Genomic DNA, 27,550 nt, shown 5'->3' with positions numbered 1-27,550 from the left:
TAACTACAATAAACATTTAAGGGATAAGCATGAAGATGTAAAGTATGACAACAGAAACACAAAATATGGGTGAAGGGAGTAAAAATGTAGATGTTTTTGAATGTGTTTCAACTTAAATGATTACCAATTTAAAATAAGAAGACATAGTTATAGGTCAACATATATGAACCCCATAATAAGCACAAATCAAAGATCTACAATAGATATATAAAAACTGAAAAGAAAAGAACACAGGCATGTTACTAAGGAAAATCATCAAACCACAAGGGAAGAAACAAAAAGAAGAAATAAACAGGAAAGAACTACAAAAACAGTCAGAAAACAAGTGATAAAATGGCAATAAGTACATACCTATCAAAAATTACTTTAAATGTCAGTGGACTTACTGCTCTCATCGCAAAACATAGGGTGGCTTATTGGATAAAAAAACAAGATCCATCTATGTGCTGCCCACAAAAGACTCATTTCGGAGTTAAAAACACACAAACACTGAAAGTGAGGTGATAGAAAAAGTTATTTCATTCAAATGGAAATGAAAGAAAGTAAGGGTAGCAATACTCATATCAGACAAAAAGGAGTTTAAAACAAAGGTTATTATAACAAGAGACAAAGGAGAGCAATATAGAATGATAAAGGGATCAATATAAGAGGAGAATATTACGCTTGTTAACATATATGTACCTAATATAGGAGCACCTAAATATATAAAGCAAATATGAACAGACATAAAGAGAGAAATTGACAACAATGCAATAATAACAAGTGACTTTTAACACCCTCTTTCATCAATGGATATATTACCCAGACAGAAAATCAATAAGGCAACAATAGTCTTATATGAGACAGTAGGCAATTAGACTTAATAGATATCTGCAGGACATTATATCCAACAACAAAAGAATACACATTCTTTTCAAGTGCACATAGAATATTCTGCAGGATAGATCACATGCAGCACCACAAAACAAATCTCAATAAATTTAAAAGGATAAAAAATACATCAAGCATTTTTTTTCCAAAAACAACATGAAACTGAAAATCCATTACAGAAAGAAAAATAGGAAAAGAGACAACACCTGGAGACTAAAGAACATGCTACTGACACAATTGTTTTAATGCAGAAATCAAAGAGAAAATAAGAAAATACTTGGAGATAAATGAAACTGGAAAAAAAACTCTCCAAAATCTATGAGATGGAGCAAAAGAGAATCTAAGAGGGAATTTTATAGCAATACAGGCCTTCCTCAGGAAACAAGAAAAATCTCAAATAAACAAACTAACCTATTAACTAAAGGAACAGAAAAATAAAAACAAACAAAGCCCAAAGTTACCAGAAGGACAGAAATAATGAAGATCAGAAAGGAAATAATAAATTGAAGACCAAGAAACAACAGAATAGATCAATGAAAATAAGAGTTGGAAAAGAAACAATCAATCTGATTTAAAAATGGGCAGAAGACCTGAATAATCATTTTTCCAAAGAAGACATACAGATGGTAAACAGGCACATGAAAAGATGCTTAACATCACTATTTATTACAGAAATGTAAATCAAAACCACAATGAGATATCACCCCACACCAGTCAGAATGGCTATCATCAAAAAATCTACATATAACAAATGTTGGTAAAGATGTGGAGAAAAGAGCCCTTGCACACTCTTGGTGGGAATGTATATTGGTGCAGCCACTATGGAAAACAGTACAGAATTTCCTCAAAAACTTAAAAATAGAACTACCATATGATCCATCAATTCCATTCCTTGGCATATATCCAAAAAACTAAAAATGCTAATTAGAAAAGATACATGCCCCCCAATGTTCATAGCAGCACTATTTACAATAGGCAAGATACATGGAAGCAACCCAAAGGTCCATCAACAAATGAATAAAGAAAATGTGGCATATATATACAATGGAATGTTAGTCATAAACAAAGAATAAAATTCTACCACTTGAAGCAATGTGGATGGACCTAGAGAATATTATGCTTAGTTAAATAAGTCAGAGAAAGACAAAATACTCTGTTATCACTTATATGTGGAATCTAAAAAATAAAACAAACCAATGTATATAGCAAAACAGAAAGAGACTCACAGATATAGAAAACAAACTAGTGTTTACCAGTGGGGAGAGGGAAGGGGCCAGGGGAAGGTAGGAATATAGGATTTAGAGATACAAGCTACAAGATATAAAAGAAATAAGAAATAATGACATATTGTACAGCACAGGGAATTAAGCCATTATTTTGTAATAACTTTTCATGGAGTATAATCTATAAAGATACTGAATCACTATATTTTAAATCAACTATATTTCAATAAAAATATAAATATATAAACTTTATTATTCAAATCAGTTTTAGATATAGAGAAAATTGCAAAGTACTACATAGAGTTTTCATTTATCCTGTACCCTAGTGTCTCTATTATTAACAACCTACTTTTGTATTGCATATTGATTTACAATTAATAAATAAACATTGATATATTATTATTAACTAAAGTCCATACTGTGTTCAGAGTCCCTTAGTTTTTGGCTAATGCCCTTTTTCAATTCCTGTATTCCTTTTAGGATATCACATTACATTTACTCATCATACCTCCTTAAGCTCTTCTTAGCTGTAACAGGGCCTGGAGCCCCTGATTCTGGAACCTGGAAACTTAGCCTCGACTTCTCAGATCTGCTGCTAAAGCCTTCTTCCAAAACTGCTTTGAAGTTGCCCAAATTGCCTCTCTTTATTGCAGTGCCAGACAGCAATAATACTTATAACACAGCAACAGTTTGACTTCCCTAAGAAGTTTCCATTTGATAATTGTATGCTAAGAAGTTTATGTACATTGCCTGACTTAATCCTCCCGACAACAATATGAGATAAATATATTTTAGAATCCCATCTGAAGTAATATATTTACAGGAATGAGACTAGGAAGTGGCAGAACAATCCGCTTCTAATAATTATATAATTTTGCCTTTCATGGAGATCCAAATCAGAAATATTTATTGGGTTTGAGGTGGTTGGTAGGAATGATCAAGGAAATAAAAAAGGCTTATTAATAGTGTTACTTTGGAAGATTAGCAACTATATATTGGGGTAGAGAGTTTTTATTATTATTATTGTCTGTTTATTTGTATTAGCATAAGACAAACACATGTGAAGACATGTCATTATTTCTGAGAAACTGAATTCCAAGTAACCGAATTTCTGTTTTCTGAGACAGACTCCTTTAGTGATGGTAGACCAGATGGTACACACATTTTATGTCACAAAGAATTGGATTCAAATTTTGATTCTGCTGCTTGGTAATTCTGGGATCTTAGACATATCACTTGAGTTTCCTCAACCTCAATTCCTCATCTGAGAAACAAGGAGGATTATATCATTGTCAAAGGATTATGGTAAGAACTAAATGAGAGAATTAAGTCCAAATTCTGATGCACTTCTTGCTTTAACTGTAATCAAAGTATCTAATGAATAACCTCAAAGAGAGGCTCAGAAATTTTCAGATTAATATAAGGTGAGCTCTTTCATTTTATTACTGTTCATTTTTCTGCCATCTGTAATAATAGGGGTTCTAAATACAACTTTATTTTGTGCCTCCTGGTAACTAACTAACTAACTAAATAAATAAATAATTTCTTAAGTTTCTCTGAGTCATATTCTTTCCTCAGATATAAAATTAACTTCAATCCTGGGTTTTACAGGTCTAGATTTTGTCTTAACCTTATCCTGGTTTCTTCCTCATAACTTATCAGTATCTGAGTAGATATACCTTGTTCTAAGTCAACACTTAAACTACCCTTGTCACAACATTTACTGAGATTGAATATACTTTACCTATAGTAATTAATTAAAACAGAAAAATCCAACTTGACAATTCAGAGCTCTGACACTCAGTATAAACTCTTGATAAGTTCAAATGGAAGAATTCCTTTTGTTCTAATTTCAAATTTATGTTCTTTCCACTACAGCATGATGCTTTTGGCATTTTTAGGTATTTAATATTATTACTCTTATTATAGAATAGAATATAGCTATCTCTAGAATAAAGTACAGATATTATAAAATGAAAATTAATGTTCCCTTTAGAGACACTACCTGTATATTAGTAACAATCTCTACACTGATTGATTCAGTAATAGCAGACTAGTTATTTAACTTTTCTTATCACAATGTCTGTTTCTTCTCTTACCTTAACCTTTAATCTCTGATCCTTTCAATAAGAGTTGGCAATCTTTTCTTAAAAGCCAGGTAATAAATGTTGTAGGTTTTTGAGGACAGATGATCTGTGTGGCAACCATTGGACTCTGCTACTGAAACACAAAAGCAGCCATAGACAACATGTAAACAGATAGGTGGGGTTTTGTTCTGATAAAATTATTTTTACAGGAACAGATTATTGACCAGATTTGACCCATGGGCCATAGTTTGCCTGAGTTGGGCTAAATTTTTAATGTTCCATTTTATAGCCTTTGCTCTATTCTCCAAAAGAAACATGAACGATGGGCATGATTTTAAATAAAGCAATCTGACATATTACAAAACAGAGTGAATACACAGACTACGTTAATACTGTCTAAAGTGTGGCTCCATAGAAGAGCGATTATGAATAACATCCCTGGAGCCAGAACTGCCTGGGTTTAAATCCTAGATTCTCCATTTATGAGTCCTGTAGTCATTAAAAAATATTTTACCTCTCTCTACACAGTTTTCTCAACATCAATAGGGAATTGTGACAGTTTTAAAACAAATCTGTAAATTCTTTGACACTTCCTCCATTGAGAAGTGTGGTCCATGTGTCTTATTCTTGACTCTGAACTACTCTTTGTGATTTAAATATACACTAGAATGCAGCAAATGGGATGCTTTGTCTACCAAGGCTGCGTCAGAATAAGCCATAGAGCTTCCACATGGTTATCTCTGTTGGCTCTGGCAGAAGTCAGCCCACATGTACAAAATCCAACTACCTGAGATCCACATGTATTCAATCCAGTCAACAGCTGCAGCTGATCTCATGGCCAATAACCAGCATCAATTGCCACCTGTATATAAGAGCCACATTAGAAATCTAGTCAGTTCAGGTATCTGTTTAAAAGACGCTAAACAAGAACTACCCAGGTGAGCCCTTAGCAAATTCCTAACCCATGAGATGTGAACAAAATGAAATAATTGTTGTTTTACAACATTAAGTTTTGGAGAAATATTCTATGCAATGGCAGAAACCAGAAGAGAAATCATGAAAGTATACTTCCTCCATATCTTAGCTATTGTAAATAATGCCACTATGACCATTGTGGATAGATCTTTTCAAATTAGTGTTTTTGTTTTCTTCATATACACGCAGGAGTGGAATTTCTGGATCCTATGGTAGGTTTATTTTTAATTTTTTGAGGAATCCCCATACTGTTTTACACATACAGATACAGTGGCTACCACTGAGGAGAGGTGTGGGGAAAGAGGCAAGATAGGTGAAGGGGACAAAGAGGTACAAATTACTAGATATAAGGTAAGCTACAAGGATGTATTATACAGCACAGGGAATATAACCAACATTTTATAATAACTTTATATGGAGTATAATCTATAAAAATATCGAGTCACTGTGTTGTGTACCTGAAACTAATATAATATCGTAAGTCAACTATATGTCAATTAATATATTAAAAAGTAATACTTCCCCTTATGCTTGTTATAAAAATTAAATGAACTAATGTATGTAAAAGTACTTGGAGCAATGTTTGAGTGAGTATTGCAAGAGAAAGTACCAGTGGGAAAAAAATGCTAATTATTATTAATATCCTGGTCAATTTCAGCTTCCTAATAATTGGGAAGTAGTAAATCTTTTTTTTTTTTCTTTTTTGCAGTACGCGGGCCTCTCACTGTTGTGGCCTCTCCCGTTGCGGAGCACAGGCTCCGGATGCACAGGTTCAGTGGCCATGGCTCACGGGCCCAGCCGCTCCGCGGCATGTGGGATCTTCCCGGACCGGGGCACGAACCCGTGTCCCCTGCATCAGCAGGCGGACTCTCAACCACTGCGCCACCAGGGAAGCCCGGGAAGTAGTAAATCTTAAGGATTAAATGAAAAGAACAAAAATCACTAAACTAATGAATAAAAGGTATTAATACGAAATGGAGTGACTTATCCATTAGGCACGGTGCCTAGGCCCCACGATGCTTTTAAGGACATGCAAAAATATTTTAATATTCACTTTTTTTTTAAGTAAGTAGGGTTAGAATAGTGAATGTCTGATAGTAAATACAGTCTGGATTATGTTCTTCCTTATATCAATGCACTCATAGCATATTTAAAATGCTTTTTTATAGAGGAAGGAGCTTACAAAGGCAAGAGTTCCATGAGTTCACAAAAGTCATAATATGTCTCTATATAGATTAGTCTAGATTTATATTGTCCTTTTAGAGTTTCTAACCCTGATGTTACTCTGGAATTCTTGGTTATCAACTTGTCATTAAAAAAACAAAAACAAAAAAACAAACTCATCTGCTTATTTAAGTCCTTGTTCAGTGCCCTAACCCTTTGTGACAGTAATTTACATATGCAAGATGAATTGAAATTTCTATTGGTTAAAAGTCAAGTGCTGGTGAAGTCAGAAAAGATTAGAATGAAACTCAGGAGAAACATTTAGGATAAATAATATATGATTGCCAAAGAGATGCCAGATTTCTGGAATTTCATCATAAATCTACTCTTTATTTTGTGCTTAGGGTCAGCTCCACCAAAAATAGTTTAATCTCTAAAATTTTAAAGTAGGGTAATCTCTAAGAACTGTTAGAATTTTAAATATTTTCATTGGCTCAGGCTTCTTTGGACATGAGATGTTTTCAGATTTTGAAAATAGCTTTTAATCTGCTTTATGAAAAACAATGAGAAGATAGGCTACAGTCTGCGAGAAAATATTTGCAAAAGACACATCTGATAAATGACTATTATCAAAATATACAAGGAATTCTTAAAATCAATAAGAACCCAATTTTTTAAATGGGCCAAAGACCTTAAATGACACCTCATCTAAGAAAATATACAAATGGCAAATAAGCGTATGAAAAGATGCTCAATGTCATATGTCATCACATAAATGCAAATTAAAACAACAGTGAGATACCGCTACATACCTATTAGAAAACTTGGAATACTGACATCATCAGATGCTGACAAGGATGTAGAGTAACAGGAACTCTCACTCATGGGTGGTGGGGTTACAAGATGGTACAGCCACTTCAGAAGACAGTTTGATTGTTTCGTACAAAACAAAACATAGTCTTACCATATGATCCAGCAATCATGCTCCTTGGTATTTACCTAAAGGAGTTGAGAACTTATGTCCACACAAAAATCTGCACATGATGTTCATAGCAGCTTTACTAGTAATTGCCAAAACTTACAAGCAAGCAAAATATCCTTCAGTAGATTTGATAAACTGTTATACATGCAGACAATGGGATATTATCCAGTGCTAAAAAGAAATGATATATGCAGTCATGAAAAGACGTGGAGGAAACATAAATGCATGTGACTAAGTGAAAGAAGCCAACCTGAAAACCTATATGGTGTGTGATTCCAACTATATGACTGGAAAAAGTGAAATTATAGAGACAATAAAAAGATAAGTGGCTGCTAGGGACAGGGGGGTTGGGAATAGATAAATAGATGGAGAACAGAGGACTTTTACTGCATTGAAAATACTCTGTATGATACCATAAAGTTGAATATATGTCAGTGTATATTTGTCCAAACCTATAGATTGTACAACACTAAGAGTGAACCATAATATAAACTGTGGACTGGGTAATTTTGAAATGTCAATGTAGGTTCATCAGTTGTAACAAATGTATCACTCTGATGGGGGATGTTGATAACAGGAGGCTATGCACTAGTGGGGTCAGGAGGCACATGGACTATCACTGCACATTTTCCTCTATTTTGCTGTGAATCTTAAACAGATATAAATAGTAAAGTATTAGTTTTAAAAATTACTTTAAGATGTCAAAATACATTTAGACCATTGTTGGTATGTTCATTCTGCAATTTACATGAAAGTATATTCTTCTGTGATTTTCTTGACATTGTACTTTGCATCAGCATTTAGAGAATACCTTTGGATTTAAAGTAGAATCTCTGATTCTTTTAGCAGAATCAAGTACAGCCAATCATTTTTTCTATTCTTTTTAGTTGATCTTAAATTAGTTCTAAAAAGAAAGGTAATTAAGAGCCCTGAAAGCACTCAGAATGTCCATGAGCAAAGCATAGGTAATGATGAAATAATAGAAAATTTTATATCTAAATCAAACCATTCTAGTTATTTGATGTAATATTGACCAAAGTAAGTTAGTTATCTGACAAGTCTGAAAGAATATCCTGATTTAGGGCTCTCCAAAAATAAACTACAGTCTGCTTTAACTGACTTTCCTTGATTTTTAAAAATCTTCATATGCAGGACACATACTACTGCTGTGAGAAAATATTCAAAATAGCCCTTGACAACGTGGGGATATAAACTAGTTTGTGAAGAAAGAACCTGAATATGATATGGCCTGTGTACATGAAAGTTCACTAGACTGACAAAAGAATCACATTCTGATTCTAACTCTATAACTTAATAATTGAAGAATTGTTACCAAATATTTTATCTCCCTGAGCTTTATTTTCTTCTGCTGCTAAGTTAAAATAATTAAGTGTACTTCATTTGCTGCAACATGTGATTATGAGGGAAAAGAGGGGGTATTACACATGAAATATTTAAATGGTAGTGAAAGAGAGCAGGTTTATAATTGTAGCAATAATAGCAGTACTGTTAATAACAAGAAATAAGGTATAAACTTTGGACTGACAGCATGTTACAGAAAATTTGGATTTAGAAAGAAATCTTCACAGGTATGTCTTTACATTCAAAAGCAACATTATTCAAGCCTGCTCTGCAAACAGAAAGCATATTGGCCCCAGGAATGTGAAATTTAATAGGAAATGACTAATACTTTTACACTGTAGAAGAAAAACTGTATATAAATAAATATAAGGTCTCATAATAACTTCAGCATAGACCATGACTTTTCAGATTACTAGATTTCATAACTTAATAACATCTTAAATTAGAGGGCTCATATTTTCATATTTTAGGAAAAGCTTTATGAAGGAGGTTACTCAAAAGCTGAATCCTAGATTATGAAAAACAAGAGAGGAAGAAGCAAAGGTCAAAAATTTAAATTGTATAGCATAGTCATTAAGAGTTTGGCTTTGTGTCAGGAATCAGGTTAAATACTGACTCTGCTCTGTAAATCTGAGCAAGTTACTAGTCCTATTAAACATATCTTTGTTTATCTATGATATGGAATTTTAAAATGTGGATTTCTTAGAAAATTGTGATAGCATAAGAAAATTTATTTTAAAATGTTATTATATCTGCTATATACTAAATACTAAATAAATACTGTTAATAGTTCTTTTTATCATTTTTTTTACTATTACTATTATTATTTTATATAAACTGAAAAGTGCAGCAAGGTGTGTGAAAGGTGGAGTGAATGATAGCATGTTCCAGAACAAAGAGCATATTTTATGTCATATGAAGGTCCTGGACCTTTGGGACAGCTAACCTGTATTTTGTTCTTAGAAAGTTGTTTTTGATATTACTGCATAGAACCAAATGCGTGAGGCAAGAATTGCAGCACAATACTAGATTGGAGCCTGTTCCAGTAGTCCAGGTGACATGGCATGATGGTATACTATGGTGAACATGGCTATGAGGAGGAAGGTAAGCATAGGGATTGTCAGGATTTTTAAGGAAATGATGAACATGGTGAATCAGCATGCACTGGGGTGTTTATGAAGGAGACAGAGAGTTTTCTAAGAGTTATGATTCAGTTATTCTATGTATCTTGATATAAACAATTCTATATATCAGAATAAACTATTTGGGGCATAGTGAGAATGTATTATTTTAAAAAATAAATCATGCCTTTGATCTGTTATTCAAAGCAACAACTTGCAGTGAACAAGGTGGTAGAAATCAGGTTTAAAATGTCTATAATCCCTCCATGTAGAGGAAATTAAAGTCAGTGATAAAATCATACAGTCCTTCATTATATTCCAGAGTTTTAAAGGAGATGATATTGGCTCAGTTGCCAATTTTTGTGAGAAGTTTGTTGATCTAAATGTATGTTTTTGTTTTTTGTTTTTTTTTTAATAAGGTCAACATCTGTTATAAACAAATGCAAGGGACTTCCCTGGCAGTCCAGTGGTTAAGACTTCGTCTTTCAATTCAGGGGGTGCAAGTTAAATCCCTGGTCTGTGAGCTAAGATCCCACATGCCTTGTGGCCAAAAACCCAAAACAAAACAGAAGCAATATTGTAACAAATTCAACATAGGCTTTAAAAATGGTCCACATCAAAAAAAATCTTTAAAAAAAAAGAAAAAAAAAACAAAAACAAATGCAAGTACTCTTCAAAGTAAAAGGTTGGGAGCATTCACTGACAGGGAGAAATATGCTAAAAAGCAGGTTTAGATAAGGAAATGATAAATGGAATCTTCAAATTCTAGCCTAGAAAATAACTTTTTAGCTTTGCAAATAGCAATGTTAACTGTAAAAATAAAAGTTATTGACATTTAAAGTTGAATTCTATATAATGCTTCATGTTTGTCAATTTAATCAATGAATTTGAGCTTTAGTAATAGAATAAAAAGGGTAAGATAAAGATATACTAGCTATATACTGGATTGTCCATGTAGAATTACTGTCACCAGGCCAGTGGTAATTTTGACAATTTAATAGATAATATGTAAGATGCAAGAAGCTTAAGCTATCTTCCCTTAAAACTGTGAGGAGGATAATAAGCTTGGATGTTAACAGAATTCTGTTAACAGAAATAATTCCAAAATTCTCTTCATACTTAAAGACTTCTAAACTTTCTTAAAATTACATTTTTGATTCACATGTGTCACAATTATGTCACTGAATGAACACTCTATTGATCCCAGGGAAGAGAGTAATTTTTCCACTGGCATTATTAGCTTAATAGTCTTCTTAGGACCCCATAGAACAATGAACGATTATAAATCCCCTGTGCAGATTAATACCCAGAAGAGATGTTTGAGTGTAACCAAACATCTGTCAAGGCATTTCAACAAAATGGAGTTTCAGTAAAGAGCAAACAAATACCCTGGATAAATCTAGATCACAGTGTGGTGTATGTTGCAATGGACACTGGGGCACTCTGCCTTCTTATGATCAAGTAATTAGCAAAGTTATTAAATTTGTATTTAAGTAGGAATATTAATTGTCACTTAAAGGTAAATGATGATGAAATAAACTATTGGCTTCACATTCTTTGCCCATTTTCTAATCAGGTTGTTTTTGTTGTTGTTGTTGAGTTGTAAGAGTCCTTTTCAAATTCCAGGTAATAACCCCTTGTCCAATGTATGATTTGTAAGTATTTTCTTCCACTGACCATAGAATTTTCAAGCAACCTGAAATCAAGGACCCCATCTGTCCTTTTCATCACTTTATCTCCAGTGGCTGGCACACATTTCATCATTTCTTTGTTTGCTTTCAATTACATGATTTTATTTTTTAATTTATATAAGAAAGAAAACTGAAAGTAAAAAATACCAAATATTAACTGATTATCTCTGAGTGGTAAAAATGATCATTTTTAATTACAGCTTTGTTTTCTATATTTTATGTATTGAAATGTACATTTTTACATCAGAGAAAGTTATTAATTCTGCCCAGAAAATGTACAATTTAGAGAACAATTTATATAAATATGTATAACTAAGTACAAATAGAATTTGAGGTTACAGTGATACCTCACTTACGTGTTCTCATTGTTGAATTTGTGGACCCTTCTGAGAATATGTGCCAGACACCATGCCAAATACTGTGCATAGGTTTATACTTAACTTTGATTTATACTTACTTTCACAACAGTCTTTGGTGGCAGGTACTATTATAATAGTACTACTTTACAGATAGAGAAATTGAGGCTTAAAGATATTAAGTAAAAAAAAAAACATACAAATAATTTTTGGAGCTAAGCTCAAATGCACATATTCTTATTAGAAATCCTGCCTCTTACTACTACACTAAAATTTTCTGTCTTAAAAAAATGACACTTGCTTTATGTAAGTTATCCATGGTGATCATTACTCCTTTTTTAATTTGACAAAAAACGTCTCTGGGCCAACACTCAGATTAATCACTCTTCATTATGAAGCAGAAAGGTGAAGCACAATGTTCCAATAAGAACTAAATGACTGTGTCCTGCAAAGGTCATGCATAAATTAGAATTAAGTAAAATATCAATAAGTCAATTGCAAGTACTTAAATAAAAAAGATTTCAATTGATTATCATTTGTTTAAAAGAAAATAATTTACATTTAACTGTAAAAATCTTGATGATTCATAATGTTGAAATAAATATTAAATATAAGTAAAAATAAGATATTCAATTATTCACCATGAAAGCAAATAAATATAAACTACCAACACTTTGGTTAAGTCATAATTTCCTGTGAATTAAAACAAAGAAGGAAACATAGAACTATATACTATTGTCATTGTTTAAACAACAAAACATACCAGTTATTTCTGAAAGGATATTCTTTACCCCTGACATGAATTCTAGCTTATTTTGACCATATCAATTTTATATAAGGAACATTAAATAACACAATGAGCAATTACTTCAAATTTGACTTTGCAGAGGGTAGAGGACTCTTGTGATGGACAATAAGAAGAGAAAATAATAATGTCCATGCTCCTCTCTTTGATTCACGCACTTAGATTCCAAACTGGGATGGACAGTGCACTATAAATTGGAAATTAGAAAAATAATTAGCCACTCTTTAAGCCACTGGCTGCTGGAGAAAGTCTCATAGCCATGCACCTGACAGGGTTTTGGTGCTATGGTTGGGTGTCAGACCTGAGTCTCTGAGGTGGGAGAGCTGAGTTCAGAACCTTGGATCATCAGAGACTTGCCAGCCCCACATAATATCAATCAGCAAGAGCTCTCCCAGAGATCTCTCAACACTAAGACCCAGCTCCACCCAACGACCAGCAAGTTTCAGTGCTGGACGCCCCATGCCAAACAACTAGCAAGACAGGAACACTATCCCACCCATTAGCAGAGAGGCTGCTTAAGTCATACGAATTTCACAGATGCTCCAAAAACACCACCAGACATGGCCCTGCCCATCAGAAGGAAAAGATACAGCCTGATCCACGAGAACACAGGCACCAGTCCCATTCACCAGGAAGCCTACACAACCTACTGAACCAATCTTCCCCACTGGGGGCAGGCACAAAAAACAATGGAAACTATGAACCTGCAGCCTGTGAAAAGGAGACTGCAAAAATAGTAAGTTAAACAAAAGGAGAAGACAGAGAAATATACAGCAGATGAAGTAGCAAGGTAAAAACCCACCAGATGAAACAAATGAAGAGGAAATAGAGAGTCTACTTGAAAAAAAAATTCAAAGTAATGATAATAAAGATGATCCAAATCTTGGAAATAGAATGGAGAAAATATAAGAAATGTTTAACAAGGACTGAGAAGAACTAAAGAGCAAACACACAATGATGAACAACACAGTAAATGAAATTAAAAATTCTCTAGAAGGAATCAATAGCAGAATAACTAAGACAGAAGAATAGATAAGTGACCTGGAAGTTAAATTAGTGGAAATAAATACCACAGAGCAGAATAAAGAAAAAAGAATGAAAAAAATTGAGGACAGTCTCAGACACCTATGGGACAACATTAAATGCAACAATATTCAAACTATTGGTGTCTCAGAAGAAGAAGAGAAAAAAAAAAAGAGTCTGAGAAAACATTAGAAGAGATTATAGTTGAAAATTTCTGTAACATGGGAAAGGAAATACTCAATCAAGTTGAGGAAGGGCAGAGAGTTCAGTACAGGATAAATCCAAGGAGAAACATGCCAAGACACATATTTATCAAACTATCAAAAAATAAATACAAAGAAAAAATATTAAAAGCAGCAAGGGAAAAAGCAACAAATAACACACAAGGGAATCCCTAAAAGGATAACAGCTGATCTTTCAGCAGAAATTCTGCAAGCCAGAAGGGAGTGGCAGAACATATTTAAGGTGATGAAAGGGAAAAACCTACAAGAAAGATTACTCTACCCAGCAAGGATCTCATTCAGATCTGATGGTTTTAGATTCAGAAATTAAAACCTTACAGACAAGCAAAAGCTAAGAGAATCCAGTACCACAAAACCAGCTTTACAACAAATGCTAAATGAACTTCTCTAGGCAGGAAACACAAGAGAAGGAAAAGACCTACAAAAACAAATCCACAACAATTAAGAAAATGGTAATAGGAACATAGGTATTGATAACTACCTAAAGTGTAAATGGTTTAAAGGCTCCAATCAAAAGATCTCACACCAGTCAGAATGGCCATCATCAAAAAATCTAGAAACAATAAATGCTGGAGAGGGTGTGGAGAAAAGGGAACACTCTTGCACTGCTGGTGGAATGTGAATTGGTACAGCCACTGTGGAGAACAGTATGGAGGTTCCTTATAAAACTACAAATAGAACTACCATATGACCCAGCAATCTCATTATTGGGCATATACCCTGAGAAAACCATAATTCAAAACGAGTCATGTACCAAAATGTTCATTGCAGCTCTATTAACAATAGCCCAGAGACAGAAACAGCCTAAGTGTCTATCATCGGATCAATGGATAAAGAAGATGTGGCACAGTGGAATATTACTCTGGAATACAATGGAATATTACTCAGCCATAACAAGGAACAAAATTGAGCTATTTGTAATGAGGTGGATAGACCTAGAGTTTGTCATACACAGTGAAGTAAGTCAGAAAGAGAGAGACAAATACTGTATGCTAACACATATATATGGAATTTAAGAAAAAAATATGTCATGAAGAACCTAGGGGTAAGACAGGAATAACGACACAGACCTACTAGAGAATGGACTTGAGGATATGGGGAGGGGGAAGGGTAAGCTGTGACAAAGCGAGAGAGAGGCATGGACATATATACACTACCAAATGTAAGGTAGATAGCTAGTGGGAAGCAGACGCATAGCACAGGGAGATCAGCTCGGTGCTTTGTGACCACGTGGAGGGGTGGGATAGGGAGGGTAGGAGGGAGGGAGATGCAAGAGGGAAGAGATATGGGAAGAGGGAAGAGATATCGGAACATATGTATATGTGTGGCTGATTCACTTTGTTGTAAAGCAGAAACTAACACACCATTGTGGAGCAATTGTGCTCCAATAAAGATGTTAAAAAAAAAAAGATATAGACTAGGGGCTTCCCTGGTGGCGCAGAGGTTGAGAGTCCACATGCCATTGTAGGTGACATGGGTTCATGCCCCGGTCCAGGGGGTCCCACATGCCGCGGAGCGACTGGGCCCGTGAGCCATGGCTGCTGACCCTGCAGGTCTGGAGCCTGTGCTCCACAACAGGAGAGGCCACAACAGTGAGAGGCCCACATACCACAAAAAAAAAAAAAAAAAAAAGACATAGACTGGCTGAATGGATACAAACACAAGACACATATATATGCTGTCTATAGGAGACACACTTCAGACCTAGGGACACATACAGACTGAAAGTGAGGGGATGGAAAAAGATATTCCATGCAAATGGAAATCAAAAGAAACCTGGAGCAGCAATTCTCATATCAGACAAAATAGACTTTAAAATAAAGACTCTTACAAGAGACAAAGAAGGACGCTACATAATGATCAAGGGATCAATCCAAGAAAGAGATATAACAATTGTAAATATTTATGCACCCAATATAGAAGCACCTCAATACATAAGGCAAATGCTAAAAGCCATAAAAGGGGAAATTGACAGTAACACAAACATAGTAGGGGACTTCATCACCCCACTTTAACCAATGCACAGACCATCCAAAATGGAAATAAATGAGGAAACACAAGCTTTAAATGACACAAAAACAAGAGTGACTTAACTGATATTTGTAGGACATTCCATTCAAAAACAACAGAATACACTTTCTTCTCAAGTGCTCTTGGCACATTCTCCAGAATAGATCATACCTTGGCTTGCAAACCAAGCCTTGGTAAACTTAAGAAAACTGAAATCGAATCAAGTATCTTTTCCAACCACAATGCTATGAGACTAGATATCAATTACAGGAAAAAAAACTTTAAAAAATATTAACACATGGAGGCTAAACAATACACTACTAAAAAACCAAGAGATTGCTGAAGAAATCAAAGAGGAAATCAAAAACTACCAGAAACAAATGACAATGAAAGCACAGTGACCCAAAACCTATGGGATGCAGCAAAAGCAGTTCTAAGAGGGAAGTTTACCCAATACAATCCTACCTCAAGAAACAACTCAAACAAACAACCTAAACTTACACCAAAAGCAATTAGAGAAAGAAGAGAAAAACCCAAATTCAGTAGAAGTAAAGAAATCATAAAGATCAGATCAGAAAAAAATGAAAAAGAAATGAAGGAAAAATAACAAAGATCAATAAAACTAAAAGCTGATTCTTTGTGAAGATAAACAAAATTGATAAACCATTACCCAGAATCATGAAGAAAAAAAGGGAGAAGACCCAAATAAACAAAATTAGAAAAGAAAAATGAGAAGAAACAACTGACACTGCAGAAATATTAAGGATCGTGAGACATTACTACAAGCAACTATATGCCAATAAAATGGACAACCTGGAAGAGATGGACAAATATTTAAAAAGCGCAACCATCCGAGACTGAACCAGGAAGAAATAGAAAAAATAAACACAAATCACAAGCACTGAAATTGAAACTGTGATTTAAAATCTTCCAACTGACAAAACCCCAAGACCAGATGGCTTCAGAGACGAATTCTATCAAACATTTAGAGAAGAGCTTACATCTATCCTTCTCAAACTCTTCCAAAATATAACAGAGGGAGGAACACTCTGAAACTCATTCCAGAGGCAACTACCACCCTGATACTGAAACCAGACAAAGATGTAGCAAAGAAAGAAAACTACAGGCCAATATCACTGATGAACATAGATGCAAAAATCCTCAACAAAATACTAGCAAACAGAATCCAACCACACATTAAAAGGATCATACATCATGATCAAGTGTGGTTTATCCCAGGAATGCAAGGATTCTTCAGTATATGCAAATCAATCAATGTGATACACCATATTAACAAATTGAAGGATAAAAACCATATGATCATCTCAATAGATGGAGAAAAAGCATTATAAAGAATTCAACACCAATTTATGATAAAAACTCTAGAGAAAGTAGGCATAGAGAGAACCTACCTCAACATTATAAAGGTCATAATGATTTTTCATCATTATCAATGGTGAAAACCTGAAACCATTTAACCTAAGATCAAGAACAAGACAAGGTTGTCTACTCTCACCACTATTATTCAACATAGTTTTGGAAGTTTTAGCCACAGCAATCAGAGAAGAAACAAGATGTAAAAGAAATCCAAATTGGAAAAGAAGGAGTAAACTCTCACTATTTGCAGATGACATGACACTATACATAGATGATCCTAAAGATGTCACCAGCAAACTACTAGAGCTAATCAATGAATTTGGTAAAGTTGCAGGATACAAAATTAATGCACAGAAATCTCTTGCATTCCTATACACTAATGATGAAAAAACTGAAAGAGAAATTAAGGAAACACTCCCATTTAACACTGCAACAAAAAGAATAAAATATCTAGGAATAAACCTATCTGAGACAAAAGAACTGTACTCAGAAAATTATAAGACACTCAAGAAAGAAACTAAGGTTGATACAAACAGATGGGGAGATATACCAAGTTCTTGGATTGGAAGAATCAATATTGTGGAAACGACAATACTACCCAAAGCAACCTACAAATTCAATGCAATCCCTATCAAGTTACCAATGGCATTTTTTACAGAACTAGAACAAAATATTACACAATTTGTTCGGAAACACAAAAGACCCTGAATTGCCACAGCAATCTTGAGAAAGAAACATGGAGCTGGAGGAATCAGGGTCCCTGACCTCAGACTATACTACAAAGCTACAGTAATCAAGACAGTATGGTACTGGCACAAAAACAGACAGATAGATCAATGGAACAGGATAGAAAGTCCAGAGATAATCCCACACACATATGGTCACCTTATCTTTGATAACGGAAGCAAGAATATACAATGTAGAAAAGACTGCCTCCTCTATAAGTGTTGCTGGTAAAACTGGACAGCTACATGTAAAAGAATGTAATTAGAACACTCCCTACCACCTTATACAATAATAAACTTAATTAAAGACCAAAAATGAAGCCAGGCAGTATAAAACTCTTAGAGGAGAAAATAGGCAGAACACTCTGTGACATGAATCACAGCAAGATACTTCTGACACTTCTCCTAGAGAAATGGAAAGAAAAAGAAAAATAAACAAATGGGACCTACTGAAATTTAAAAGCTTTTGCATAGCAAAGGAAACCATAAACAAGACAAAAAGACCACCCTCAGAATGGGAGAATATATTTGCAAATGAAGCAACTGACAAAGGATTAATCTCCAAAATATATAAGAAGCATATGCAGCTCAACATGAAAAAAAAAACAAACAACCCAATCCACAAATGGGCAGCAGACCTAAATAGACATTTCTCCAAAAAAGATATACAGATTGCCAACAAAAAAAAGAAAGGATGCTCAACATCAGTAATCATTAGAGAAATGCAGATCAAAAGTGCAATGAGGTATTACTTCACACTGGTCAGAATGGCCATCATCAAAATATCTACAAACAATAAATGCTGGACAGGGTGTGGAGAAAAGGGGACCCTCTTGCACTGTTGGTGGGAATGTAAATTGATAAAGCCACTATGGAGAACAGTATGGAAGTTCCATAGAAAACTAAAAATAGAACTGTCATAAGACCAAGCAGCCCCACTACTGGGCATATACCCTGAGAAAAATCATAATTCAAAGAGAGACATGTGTCACAATGTTCACTGCAGCTCTATTTACAATAGCCAGGACATGGAAGCAACCTAAGTGTCCATTGACAGATGAATGGATAAAGAAGATGTGGAAAGTATACACAATGGATTATTACTCATCCATAAAAAGTAACAAAATTGAACTCTTTGTAGTGAGATGGATGGATTAGATTCTGTCATACAGAGTGAAGTAATTCAGAAAGAGAAAAACAAATAATGTATGCTAACACGTATATATGGAATTAAAAAAAAAAAGGTTTGATGACCTAGGGACAGGACTGGAATAAAGACACAGATGTAGATAATGGACTTGAGGACACGAGGAAGGGGAAGGGGAAACTGGGACAAAGTGAGAGAGTAACATTGACATATATACACTACCAAGTGTAAAATGAATAGCTAGTGGGAAGCAGCTGCACATCACAGGGATATCAGCTTGGTGCTTTCTGACCACCTAGAGGGGTGGGATAGGGAAGATGGGAGAGAGATACAAGAGGGAGGATATATGGAGATATAGGTATATGTATAGCTGATTCACTTTGTTATAAAGCAGAAACTAACACAACATTGTAAAGCAATTATACTCCAACAAAGATGTTAAAAAAATAAGGCAATAAATATAATATTTCACTTTCACACTTTTCAATAAAAATAATTGTAGTTTCTTCACTTAAAAAAATAATTACAATGGATTCCCCATGTAAGCAATATCATATGATATTTGTCTTTCTCTGTCTGACTTATTTCACTCAGTATGACAATCTCTAGGTCTGTCCATGTTGCTGCAAATGGCATTATTTCTTTGTTTTTAATGGCTGAGTAATATTCCATTGTATATATGTACCACATCAACTCTACCCATTCCTCTGCTGATGGACATTTAGGTTGCTTCCATGTCTTGGCTATTGTAAACAGTACTGCAATGAAAATTGGGGTGCATGTGCCTTATCGGACCATGTTTTTCTCCAAATATATGTCCAGGAGTGGGACTCCAGGATCATATGGTAGCTCTATTTTTAGTTTTTTAAGGAAACTCCATACTGTTCTCCATAGTGGCTGTACCATTTCCATTCCCATCAACAGTAAAGGAGGATTCCCTTCTCTCCACACTTTCTCCAGCATTTATTGTTTGTGGATTTTTGATTTGCATATCTAATAATTAGCAATGTTGAATATCTTTTCATGTGCCTCTTTGTCATCAGTATGTCTTCTGTGGAGAAATGTCTATTTAGGTCAAATGAACTTATTTATGAAACAAAAACAGACTCACAGACTTAGAGATAGATAACTAATAGATAACCAAATAGATAACTAATAAGGACCTGCTGTATAAAAATAATTAAATTTAAAAAGAAAAGTCCCATCTGTATTATGCAGGGAACTCTACTCAACACTCTGTAATGACCTATATGGGGACAGAATCTAAAAAAGAGTGGATATATTTATATGTATAACTGATTCACTTTGCTATACGGCAGAAACTAACACAACATTGTAAATCAAATATACTTCAATAAAAATTAATTAAAAAATGATATAGTGTTACTGAATGGATGAAAAAACAAGACACCTTGTGTGTTGCCTATAAGAGATTCACCTCAGATCTAAAGACAGACCCAGACTGAAAATGAGGGAATAAAAAAGGCATTCTATGCAAATAGAAATAAACAAACAAACAAAATGCTGGAGTAGCAATACTTACATTAGAGAAAATAGACTCTAAACAAAGACAGTAACAAGAGACAAAAAGATATTACATAATGACGATGGGATTAATCCAAGTAGATATAACATTTTAAAATATATGTGCATCTGAAATGGACCACCTAAATACATAAAGCAAATGCTAACAGATATTAAGGGAGAAATTGACAGTAAGAAAATGATGTTAGGGGACATTAACACCTCATTTACACTAATGGACAGATCATCCAAACAGAAAATCAATAAAGAAACATTGGCCTTAAATGACACATTAGATCAGATTGACTTAAGAAATATACAGACAACATTCCGTTAAAAAACAGGAAAATACACATTCTTTTCAAAGGTACATGGAGTATTCTGCAGGATGTATCACATGCTAGGCCACAAAACAATCTCAGTAAATTAAATAAGATCAAAGGAATATCAAGCATCTTTTCTAGCCATAATGGTGTGAGATTAAAAATTAATTATAGGGATAAACATATGGAGTTAAAACAGTATGCTACTAAGGTGCTAAACAATTAATGGGTCATTAAAGAAATCAAGGAGGAAATCAATAAATCCCTGGAGAGAAATGAAAATGGGAAGTCAACATTTTTAAATTACTGAGACACATCAAAAGCAGTTTTTTGGGCTTTTTTTTTTTCATTTTAACATCTTTATTGGAGTATAATTGCTTTACAACTGTATGGTAGTTTCAGCTTCACAACAAAATGAATCAGTTATATATATACATATGTTCCCATATCTCTTCCTGCTTGTGTCTCCCTCCTTCCCACCCTCCCTACCCCACCCCTCCCGGCGGTCACAAAGCACCGAGCTGATCTCCCTGTGCGATGCGGCTGCTTCCCACTAGCTATCTACCTTATGTTTGGTAGTGTATATATGTCCATGCCTCTCTCTCTCTTTGTCACAGTTTACCCTTCCCCCGCCCCATATCCTCAGGTCCATACTCTAGTAAGTCTGTGTCTTTATTCCTGTTTCACCCCTAGATTCTTCGTGACATTTTTTTTTCTTAAATTCCATATATATGTGTTAGCATACAGTATTTGTCTCTCTCTTTCTGACTTACTTCACTCTGTATGACAGACTCTAGGTCTATCCACATCATTACAAATAGCTCAATTTCGTTTCTTTTTATGGCTGAGTAATATTCCATTTTATATATGTGCCACATCTTCTTTATCCATTCATCCGATGATGGACACTTAGGTTGTTTCCATCTCTGGGTTATTGTAAATAGAGCTGCAATGAACATTTTGGTACATGACTCCTTTTGAATTATGGTTTTCTCAGGGTATATGCCCAGGAGTGGGGTTGCTGGGTCATATGGTAGTTCTATTTGTAGTTTTTTAAGGAACCTCCATACCGTTCTCCACAGTGGCTGTATCAATTTACATTCCCACCAACACTGTAAGAGGGTTCCCTTTTCTCCACATCCTCTCCAGCATTTATTGTTTCTAGATTTTTTGATGATGGCCATTCTGACTGGTGTGAGATGATATCTCATTGTACTTTTGATTTGCATTTCTCTAATGATTAGTGATGTTGAGCATACTTTCATGTGTTTTTTGGCATTCTGTATATCTTCTTTGGAGAAATGTCTATTTAGGTCTTCTGCCTATTTTTGGATTGGGTTGTTTGTTTTTTGTTATTAAGCTGCATGAGCTGCTTATAAATTTTGGAGATTAATCCTTTGTCAGTTGCTTCATTTGCAAATATTTTCTCCCATTCTGAGGGTTGTCTTTTGGTCTTGTTTATGGTTTCCTTTGCTGTGCAAAAGCTTTGAAGTTTCATTAGGTCCCATTTGTTTATTTTTCTTTTTCTTTCCATTTCTCTAGGAGGTGGGTCAAAAAGGACCTTGCTGTGATTTATGTCATAGAGTGTTCTGCCTATGTTTTCCTCTAAGAGTTTGATAGTTTCTGGCCTTACATTTAGGTCTTTAATCCATTTTGAGCTTATTTTTGTGTATGGTGTTAGGGAGTGATCTAATCTCATACTTTTACATGTACCTGTCCAGTTTTCCCAGCACCACTTATTGAAGAGGCTGTCCTTTCTCCACTGTACATTCCTGCCTCCTTTATCAAAGATAAGGTGACCATATGTGCATGGGTTTATCTCTGGGCTTTCTATCCTGTTCCATTGATCTATATTTCTGTTTTGGTGCCAGTACCATACTGCCTTTATTACTGTAGCTTTGTAGTATAGTCTGAAGTCAGGAAGCCTGATTCCTCCAGCTCCATTTTTCGTTCTCAAGATTGCTTTGGCTATTCGGGATCTTTTGTGTTTCCATACAAATTGTGAAATTTTTTGTTCCAGTTCTGGGAAAAATGCCATTGGTAGTTTGATAGGGATTGCATTGAATCTATAGATTACTTTGGGTAGTAGACACATTTTCACAATGTTGATTCTTCCAATCCAAGAACATGGTATATCTCTCCATCTCTTTGTATCATCTTTAATTTCTTTCATCAGTGTCTTATAATTTTATGCATACAGGTCTTTTTTCTCCTTAAGTAGGTTTATTCCTTGATATTTTATTCCTTTTGTTGCAATGGTAAATGGGAGTGTTTTCTTGATTTCACTTTCAGATTTTTCATCCTTAGTGTAAAGGAATGCCAGAGATTTCTGTGCATTAATTTTGTATCCTGCTAATTTACCAAATTCATTGATTAGCTCTAGTAGTTTTCTGGTAGCATCTTTAGGATTCTCTATGTATAGTATCATGTCATCTGCAAACAGTGACAGCTTTACTTCTTCTTTTCTGATTTGGCTTCCTTTTATTTCCTTTTCTTCTCTGGTTGCTGTGGCTAAAACTTCCAAAACTATGTTGAATAAGAGTGGTGAGAATGGGCAACCTTGTCTTGTTCCTGATCTTAGTGGAAATGCTTTCAGTTTTTCACCATTGAGGATGATGTTGGCTGTGGGTTTGTCACATATGGCCTTTATTATGTTGAGGAAGTTTCCCTCTATGCCTACTTTCTGTAGGGTTTTTATCATAAATGGGTGTTGAATTTTGTCAAAAGCTTTCTCTGCATCTATTGAGATGATCATATGGTTTTTCTCCTTCAATTTGTTAATATGGTGTATCACGTTGAATGATATGCGTATATTGAAGAATCCTTGCATTCCTGGGAGAAACCCCACTTGATCATGGTGTATGATCGTTTTAATGTGCTGTTGGATTCTCTTTGCGAGTATTTTGTTGAGGATTTTTGCATCTATGTTCATCAGTGATATTGGCCTGTAGTTTTCTTTCTTTGTGACATCCTTGTCTGGTTTTGGTATCAGGGTGATGGTGGCCTCGTAGAATGAGTTGGGGAGTGTTCCTCCCTCTGCTGTACTTTGGAAGAGTTTGAGAAGGATAGGTGATAACTCTTCTCTAAATGTTTGATAGAATTCACCTGTGAAGCCATCTGGTCCTGGGCTTTTTTTTGTTGGAAGATTTTTAATCACAGTTTCAATTTCAGTGCTTGTGATTGGTCTGTTCATATTTTCTATTTCTTCCTGATTCAGTCTTGGCAGGTTGTGCCTTTCTAAGAATTTGTCCATTTCTTCCAGGTTGTCCATTTTATTGGCATAGAGTTGCTTGTAGTACTCTCTCATGATCTTTTGTATTTCTGCAGTGTCCATTGTTACTTCTCCTTTTTCATTTCTAATTCTATTGATTTCAGCCTTCTCCCTTTTTTCTTGGTGAGTCTGGCTAATGGTTTATCAATTTTGTTTATCCTTTCAAATAACCAGCTTTTAGTTTTATTGATCTTTGCTATCATTTCCTTCATTTCTTTTCCTTTATTTCTGATCTGATTTTTATGATTTCTTTCCTTCTGCTAACTTTGGGGTTTTTTTGTTCTTCTTTCTGTAATTGCTTTAGGTGCAAGGTTAGGTTGTTTATTCGAGATGTTTCCTGTTTCTTAAGGTAGGATTGTATTGCTTGAAACTTTCCTCTTAGAACTGCTTTTGCTGCATCCCATAGATTTTGAGTCATCGTGTCTCCATTGTCATTTGTTTCTAGGTATTTTTTTTATTTTCTCATGGCATTGTGGTCGGAAAAGATATTTGATACAATTTCAATTTTCTTAAATTTACCAAGCCTTGATTTGTGACCCAAGATATGATCTATCCTGGAGAATGTTTCATGAGCACTTGAGAAAAATGTGTATTCTGTTGTTTTTGGATGGAATGTCCTATAAATATCAATTAAGTCCATCTTGTTTAATGTATCATTTAAAGCTTGTGTTTCCTTATTTATTTTCATTTTGGATGATCTGTCCATTGGTGAAAGTGGGGTATTAAAGTCCCCTACTATGAATGTGTTACTATCGATTTCCCCTTTTACAGCTGTTAGTATTTGCCTTATGTATTGAGGTGCTCGTATGTTGGGTGCATAAATATTTACAATTGTTATATCTTCTTCTTGGATTGATCCCTTGATCATTATGTAGTGTCCTTCTTTGTCTCTTCTAATAGTCTTTATTTTAAAGTCTATTTTGTCTGATATGAGAATTGCTACTCCAGCTTTCTTTTGGTTTCCATTTGCATGAAATACCTTTTTCCATCCCCTTACTTTCAGTCTGTATGTGTCTCTAGGTCTGAAGTGGGTCTCTTGTAGACAGCAAATATATGCGTCTTGTTTTTGTATCCATTCAGCCAATCTGTGTCTTTTGGTGGGAGCATTTAGTCCATTTACATTTAAGGTAATTATCGATATGTATGTTCCCATTCCCATTTTCTTAATTGTTTTGGGTTCGTTATTGTAGGTCTTTTCCTTCTTTTGTGTTCCTTGCCTAGAGAAGTTCCTTTAGCAGTTGTTGTAGAGCTGGTTTGGTGGTGCTGAACTCTCAGCTTTTGCTTGTCTGTAAAGGTTTTAATTTCTCCATCAAATCTGAATGAGATCCTTGCTGGGTAGAGTAATCTTGGTTGCATATTTTTCTCCTTCATCACTTTAAATATGTCCTGCCACTCCCTTCTGGCTTGCAGAGTTTCTGCTGAAAGATCAGCTGTTAACCTTATGGGGATTCCCTTGCGTGTTATTTGTTGTTTTTCCCTTGTTGCTTTTAATATGCTTTCTTTGTATTTAATTTTTGACAGTTTGATTAATATGTGTCTTGGCATATTTCTCCTTGGATTTATCCTATATGGGACTCTCTGTGCTTCCTGGACTTGATTAACTACTTCTTTTCCCATATTAGGGAAGTTTTCAACTATAATCTCTTCAAATATTTTCTCAGTCCCTTTCTTTTTCTCTTCTTCTTCTGGAACGCCTGTAATTTGAATGTTGGTGTGTTTAATGTTGTCCCAGAGGTCTCTGAGACTGTCCTCAGTTCTTTTCATTCTTTTTTCTTCATTCTGCTCTGCATTAGTTATTTCCACTATTTTATCTTCCAGGTCACTTATCCATTCTTCTGCCTCAGTTATTCTGCTATAGATCCCATCTAGAGTATTTTTCATTTCATTTATTGTGTTGTTCATCATTGTTTGTTTTGTCTTTAGTTCTTCTAGGTCCTTGTTAAATGTTTCTTGCATTTTGTCTATTCTATTTCCAAGATTTTGGATCATCTTTACTATCATTATTCTGAATTCTTTTTCAGGTAGACTGCCTATTTCCTCTTCATTTGTTAGGTCTGGTGGGTTTTTATCTTGCTCCTTCATCTGCTGTGTGTTTTTCTGTCTTTTTGTTTTGCTTATCTTACTTTGTTTTGGGTCTCCTTTTTGCAGGCTGAAGGTTCGTGGTTCCTGTTGTTTTTGGTGTCTTTCTCCAGTGGCTAAGATTGGTTCAGTGGGTTGTGTAGGCTTCCTGGTGGAGGGTACTAGTGCCTGTGTTCTGGTGGATGAGGCTGGATTTGTGTTTCTGGTGGGCAGATCCACATCTGGTGGTGTGTTCTGGGGTGTCTGTAGACTTATTATGATTTTGGGCAGCCTCTCTGCTAATGGGTGGGGATGTGTTCCTGTCTTGCTAGTTGTTTGGCATAAGATGTCCAGCACTGTAGCTTGCTGGTCATTGAGTGAAGCTGTGTGTTGGTGTTAAGATGGAGATCTCTGGGAGATTTTTGCCATTTGATATTATGTGCAGCTGGGAGGCCTCTTGTGGACCAGTGTCCTGAAGTTGGCTCTCCCACCTCAGAGGCACAGCACTGACTCCTGGCTGCAGCACCAAGAGCCTTTCATCCACACGGCTCAGAAGAAAAGGGAGAAAAAGTAGAAAGAAAGAATTAGTAGAAGTAGAAAGAAAGAAAGGAGGGAGGGAGCAAGGGAGGAAGGAGGGAAGGAAGGAAAAAAAGAAAGAAGACAAAGTAAAATAAAATATAATGAAGTTATTAAAATTAAAAAAATAATTATTAAGAGGAAAAAAAAAAAACAAAAAAAAAAGGATGGATAGAACCCAGAACAAATGGTGGAAGCAAAGCTATACAGACGCAATCTCACACAGAACCATACACATACACACTCAGAAAAAGAGGAAAAGAGGAAAAAATCATAAATCTTGCTCTCAAAGTCCACCTCCTCAATTTGGGATGATTCGTTGTCTAAAGGAGGGAAGGAAGGAAAGAAAGAACGAAGATAAAGTAAAATAAAATAAGGTTATTAAAATAAAAAGTAATTATTAAGAAAAAAGAACAGGACGGATAGAACCCTCGGACAAATGGTGGAAGCAAAGCTATACATACAAAATCTCACACAGAAGCATACACATACACACAAAAAAAGGAAAAGGGGAAAGAATAATGAATCTTGCTCTCAAAGTCCACCTCCTTAATTTGGGATGATTCGTTGTCTATTCATGTATTCCACAGATGCAGGGTACATCAAGTTGATTGTGGAGCTTTAATCCGCTGCGTCTG

This window comes from Tursiops truncatus, chromosome 8 (assembly GCF_011762595.2).
Source record: "Tursiops truncatus isolate mTurTru1 chromosome 8, mTurTru1.mat.Y, whole genome shotgun sequence".
In the NCBI taxonomy this organism is placed as follows: Eukaryota; Metazoa; Chordata; class Mammalia; order Artiodactyla; family Delphinidae; genus Tursiops; species Tursiops truncatus.
The sequence above is the reverse complement of the archived record's forward strand: the minus strand, read 5'-3'. Positions refer to the sequence as shown.